The sequence below is a fragment of the Austrofundulus limnaeus genome, unplaced genomic scaffold (genome assembly GCF_001266775.1).
Source record: "Austrofundulus limnaeus strain Quisiro unplaced genomic scaffold, Austrofundulus_limnaeus-1.0 Scaffold91, whole genome shotgun sequence".
Taxonomy (NCBI): Eukaryota; Metazoa; Chordata; class Actinopteri; order Cyprinodontiformes; family Rivulidae; genus Austrofundulus; species Austrofundulus limnaeus.
In genome coordinates this window covers 930,195-936,543 of record NW_013952493.1, presented here as the reverse complement: position 1 = coordinate 936,543, position 6,349 = coordinate 930,195, and the positions used below count along the sequence as shown (strand labels likewise).

Here is a 6,349-nt window from a genome sequence, read left to right as displayed (position 1 = left end):
CCTCAGGCGCTCCGTCCAAACACGAGGGACAGTCCGAGGGCCTCCATCCACATCCGCCACTCCACCGAGACACGCCGCAACAGCAGCAAGCCAGAGAAACCAGCCCAACCGGCAAGGTAGATGGTATTTACCAAAGTTAGGACAAGTTATGGTTAATGCTTGTATACACGCCATAGGACACTTGTGTGCTGTTGTTTTTCGAAAATGATGTCCGTCATTTGCGTCTTTGATCTTCCGTTTATGTAGCATACAGAGTAAGAACAACACTAAAGCTGAGGTAAATTTGGTCAAAAACAGACCTGCAGATGCCTGTAAAGCCAAATGGGATGTATTCTCCTGCAGCGATACTGCACAGCTATATACATCTGCCGCCATCTTCTGCAGTACCAAGCAAGCAATCAATCATATAATGGAAGTGGGAGATTATAATGGAAAAATATCTACTTAAACTTGTTATTTGAATTGTCTTCAGGTTTTCAACCATTCCATCAATCAACAATTGAGTAGTTCATTACAGTCTTTAGCTAAATACAAGAACTTGACAATCATCACTTAATGACCTCTCCAATGACCAAAACTTGTAACCTAAAATATACTCAATTTGAATATGAATGGTGATTATACATGCCCGTTTTGTTTCCAGAGGAAAGCAATTTTGTCCATTTTCTTTTACAGTTTTGCATATATATAAAGGAATTTGCTTGAGCAGATACTTGTAAAGCTGGCATTAAATTAGTTTCAGGAGTTGCTAAGTTTGAACAGACAAATCCATCCAAAAAAGACAGAACTTTTATTTGTTTAACAGTTTTATTACTAAACCCATTTAAAATCCTCTTAATATACTTTATCACAATGTGAGACAGAGAAATCTCCAAGTTGCTAAGCAATCACTAAACCTGTAGAGAAGCATTATTGTCAGAGAGGGTGGCATTATAGTGACTGCATTAAAAATGGCTTGAGGCACAGCATTCCCAATTTCCCAAGTTCTATGCATGGTGATGCATCGCTTTAGTGTTTCAATAATGAATGCACCATGATGTGCATGCATGAAGGGACTCGCATTGCTTCCCTTCACACTATACAAAAGAAGATGAGAGCCAAATCCTAGCCAACAGCATGTTGCTTTATTACAGTGAAATAAGACACTCATTTTCTTAAATCAAACATACTTTCAGAAGTACTGTGAGTTAAAGTCGATAGAACTCCTCTGTATCTCTTGTAAAATGGGACACAGCTCTTTCTATCACAGATAGACATGACAGCAGGTTCACCTCCTTTTAGGGGCCACATGGGCCTTAGACAAGGCTGTGATTAGTTAGTTTAGGTCTCAGAAAGCCTGTYTATTCCCTGCTTCCCTCTTTGCCAAATAAGATACAGAAAGACCAAAAGAAGCCAGAAGGAGCTTTCAGTTCATAATGACCTTAGCAAAATGGGAAATCAGTCTTTATTTGCAAGTGAATAGCCTTGAGGAAAAAGGAAATATATTCTGAGTGCACCCAGCATTTCCATAAGGGACTGGTAAACAGAAGCAGTAAAGAAAACAGTCTTTTTGAGGTGACTGTTGTTTTGACCACTGTCATTTTCTGTGAGGGCCACCTGCTGCCCAAGTCTGTTAGTGTTATTTCCAGACTGCATCTAAATGTTTTCATGAACCCTGAACAGCTGATAATTCATAAAAGCAGACGAACGGACAGACAGACAGACAGACAGACACGGACAGGTTTATTTTTATATTTAACAGGCAGGTTTGCACCAGAGTAGATAGCATGGGTAGGAGCATTTGAAAAGAAAAAAAAAAAAACAGCTGAGGCAGTATGCTGGTAATTGTATTAGCATTATGACCAAACCTGATTCAATTATAACATTTTACATTTGCATCAAACCCTATTTAAGCAAAGTATTATGCTAAGTAAGAACATGCCAAGTTGACCAATCACAGCTGTAATGGCCTGCACTGTTATGATGACATTTCATTTCAAAGTATCATTTTAGGCAGCAAAGCAGGCTATTTGTTGATCTAACAAGGTTTGGCTTACCCATGTAACCAATAACCATTAATACTGTCTTCAAGTGCCTAAATAAAAAAAAAAAAAACATTTATGACCTGGGTCACAAATGTCTCAGATATAAGCAAAAACAACTGATTTGGGTCTGAAGGAAATTTTGTAACTGATTAATTGAATRTTAGATGCAGTATTGTATTTTATACTTTCTGATCATTATATTTTTCTTCAGGTCACTTTTGCCACAGTGTGAATGCAGCCTTATTGGCTGTGTTGACATCAAGTTTAAGGAAATGTTGGACGTTTGAAAAACTCCTTCAGTCCTTGAATACTAAAAAATAAACTATCAAAGCAATGAAACCCCTTATTTTGTATAAAGGTTTGATAGAGGATCATTTGTTCAAATGGATCTTGCTTCCACGTGTTTTGTTTAATCATGACTGACAGGAACACACAGATCTTATTACCCAAAGGTAAAATGATTTTTTAAATAGTTTTTAAGAACAAAACAAGCAGGTATGGTTTCAAATAAGGACTGCAACCATCCACTCAAAAATATAACCTAAAAAGGATTTTTATTAGCCATTTACCACAGAAACAAAACCTCATCACATACTGGTTCCCACCATGTTTAATCTATTTCATCCTCTTAAATTAACCTTCATTAATATTAATCCATAACACGACAAGTCAAACCTCATAGATGCGGCATAAGGATCCTATCACCACAGAGGCTAATCTCTTAAAAACAACCACAAATCCCACAGCCAGCATTTCTTCTGTCAGCAAACCCTGAGGAAAGGATGTTTATCGTCCTCCTGCAGTGCCACGCTGGGTCACGTGCACATGTAATGTCATCTATTTAGCATCCTTAGGCAGCGAATCTCCTCTGAACTCTCTCAGACCTGGATCTGTCTGTTCTGCTACCCATCACCAAAGAGTCAAGTTCTGGCTAGAATGAAACCTCACCCTCCCTCTCATCCTCAGCATGAAGACCTTAGAATTTATAAAGCAGTTAACATAATGTGCAAGGGATATGAAAGCAATTTAGGGAGTTTCATCCACAAAAAAATCCCTAATATTTTGACTTTGACGTGCTTGATTTAAACAGAGAAAACATATAAATATCTCAAATCTAAACAGAAGGCTGTCTAAACTGTCCTAATGCAGCTGTCGTCTGTCTCAGTTGTTTGTTACACTGTCAAACCTTTATGATATTTAAGAAATAACAAACTAATGCTTGGTAGCAGCTCATTATAGTGTTGTCAGGGCAAACTATCAGATAAAATACAATAACAATCACAAATGTTGGATGTGAAATGTTTCCGGCTTCGTTTTTTTGCTCACTTTGTCTGACATTTTTTTAAACAGTAATTCAATGTTTAAAAACAATTTTGTAGATTAGGTCTTGACAGTAAAAGTCCCAAGCAAGTTTGATTCAAACAAAAATCACAGAATCACGGTTGCAGCTTTTGTTTAGAATTAATCAATCTTTGCTGGCACATAAACATTCTAGCTGTCTGCAGAGTTGATATTTGTTGTGCTCCGATGAAAATGCTGCAGGGCTTTATACTTCCATTCATTTTCTTAACCCGCTGCTTCCTTTTTTGAGTCGCAGTAGAGCTGGTGCCTGTCTCCACAGGTCCTTCAGCAAGAGGTCACAGGTCCACCACAGGGACACATAGAGACCGAAAACCAGACAACAGTTCACTCTTCCTCACACCTGGGGACAATTTACTGTAGAGTCACCACTTGACCTAACATGCATTTTTTATTTTATTTTATTTTTTTATCTGTGGGAGGAAACTGGAGTAGCCACAGAAAACCCAGACATGCAGAGAACATGCAAACTACACAAAGATAGCATCAGCCTGGTGAGGAACCTACGATTTTGCTGTGAGATGACAGCTTTAACCACAGAATGTAGTGTGAAGTGCTTTGAGTATCCTGGATGGATAGAAAGGCGCTATACAAGTACAGTCCGTTTACCATTTGACCACTGCCCTGCCGTGTCACCACTGTTATTACAATCTACAGACATTATTCTGGCTTATAAAACATAAACACATTAAAAAAAGACAAAAAATATAAAATTAGATACAAAATGTTTAATACTTTCCAAACTCCCAGAAGGAAGTATCTAATGTTTTAAAACACAAATTTAAAAAAAATGCATTTAAGGCTTTTTGTTTTTATTAAGTTGACTTGTGAAAAAATATCTAAATATAAAAAAGCCACTGCTGACTGTGCACACTATGTAAAGTACTCTGAGATGTTGGGTTTGTCAAGTCAGAGTTGCTGGATTTGCAGCCATCACATTTAGTTGCAAGGTTTTCCATCCTCACAAAGCTAAATCAGTCGTAATGAAGGCTGGGGGTTTTGTGAAATAGTCTGCAGTCAGCCGTGCTTCCATCTTGCTTCATAAACCGAGCAGCTACGTCATCATTTCCACATGACTGATGATGTAAGACAGACTAAGTAAACCAACCCTACTGTAAAACACAAAGCCGCATTTCCCTGTTCAAAAGAACCATATGGTGAGTTCCACAGATGAATCTCATTCATTAGTCCCACAAGCTCAGGATATCCAGAACTCATTTCTAATCTATTTTTACCTCTTTCTCTGTGGCGATGTTTTTACTACTTGTAAAGAGGCAACTCATATATTGTTTTATTTCATGAAACAGATGTTTTCAGGCAAAAGAGAATCAGTTACAAGACAGAGAACAGAAAGGGGTATAATCCCTATCCCAAACCACTGTCCATACAGCAGCTGCAGTACACTTTCTTCAATATGAAGATTAGTTTATTTTCATCCACATTCACTTAATACGGCTTCATTTGAGCCTTTAGTTTACTATTTCTGACATTTATTCACTATAATGCAAATGCTGCAAAATTTATTCTGATAAAATTCAATTTGTGCAAAAGCAAATATGTAAGTTATGCTATTCAGTGTAGATGATTTAGGTTCATAACCGCTAACAAGTTTACCAGAAAAACAAACATTTTTGAGAATTCAGTAATTGTGTATTAGTCATAAATCACAGTGAAGAAAGCAAATACCCTGAATATTAACCAGTAATATAAAAAATAAATGAATAAAACTTTCACCATTTAAAATTGAACCCAAAATGTCTAGTTTTAGGCATTGCCATATTGTATTTTTAAAGTCCATGTCTGTGCACAAGGGACGTGAGGCTGTAACACTGGTGTTGAAATCCTCCCAACTAGAGAACAGGTTGTCAAGTTATCAGTCAAAGTGGAACATGACACATTTTGAGATAACTATTTGAATTTAAACATTTTTATCTATATATTTGAACGAACAAGTGCCATGCAACTCTGCAAAAATAAACATGTAAAAATTGTCGTGTGTTTCTATTTTTAGTGAGGAAAATATTCCAAGTTCAATTAAAAGGGTGTAGTTTAAACATTATACTGCATAAAGTCTAGTAGGAGGAATTTGGTCCTTTGTGGCTTCAACCCTCAGCTTCCAATCCTATGTTTTGTTATAAACATGCAGTAAAACACAGTTTGATGATAACAGCTTCATCAATCTTTGTTCCATCTGCATGCAACTGAACGTTGCCAACTCTAAAATGTCCACATTTTTAATTAAGATAAAGCAGGGTTATCATGAAATAAAAACCTGAACTAAAAACAAAACTGCAAAACGTTCACTTCTTAAACCAAACTATACTGTAAAATAAAAATAAAAAGCTGAGATTCCCAGATGGCAGAGAGCCTTCTCTCAACCTGCAGTATAGAAATTTGAGCAAACTGAGCCACTATTGCCACAAACTAGCAAATCAAAATGCCTGACTACAAATAATGACTTCAAAAGATTAATTTTCAATTCTAGATATATATAAAACAAATATTAAAAATCAAAAACACCCAGCAGTCACAAAACTTTATAAATTCTATCAGCTTAAACATATTGATTTTTTTTTTAAATTTGCTAAAGCTTTGCAATTCATTTAAAATACCATCAAGCTATTTACAAGAACCCACTGAACTACAAGGGTTTGTTTGGGTGTAACTGGAGCCGGATGCATTTCAAAAATAGGCAGTCAAGAAAAAATATATATAAAACAGCAATAAATTATCCCACAAGACGTCTTGTAATATTCCACTTTGGCTTAATATTTCGGAGATAAACATGCAGGGAGGCATGTATTACCATCACAATGCAGTGAGGGCTCCACTCCCACTGCGTTTTCCTCTCTCGCCTGAGGAACACCCCTTCACATCGGATTGTAGCCTACATGAGGGATTAAAAGGCTAACCCACGGAAAATCCTGAGCCTGGTGGAGCTTCGAGCACCACTTAATATATATAAA

At 36.8% G+C, this 6,349-nt stretch overlaps 2 protein-coding genes across 19 annotated transcripts in view; one reads left to right on the top strand and one right to left on the bottom strand.

Annotated features, from left to right (window-relative positions):
- The window catches only part of cadm1b (cell adhesion molecule 1b), a 327,978-nt gene that overhangs the window by 101,926 nt on the left and 219,703 nt on the right, over positions 1–6,349 (top strand). The gene's annotated exons all lie outside the window — the stretch shown is intronic.
- Positions 1–6,349, bottom strand: part of ncam1b (neural cell adhesion molecule 1b) — a 72,892-nt gene that overhangs the window by 65,268 nt on the left and 1,275 nt on the right. The gene's annotated exons all lie outside the window — the stretch shown is intronic.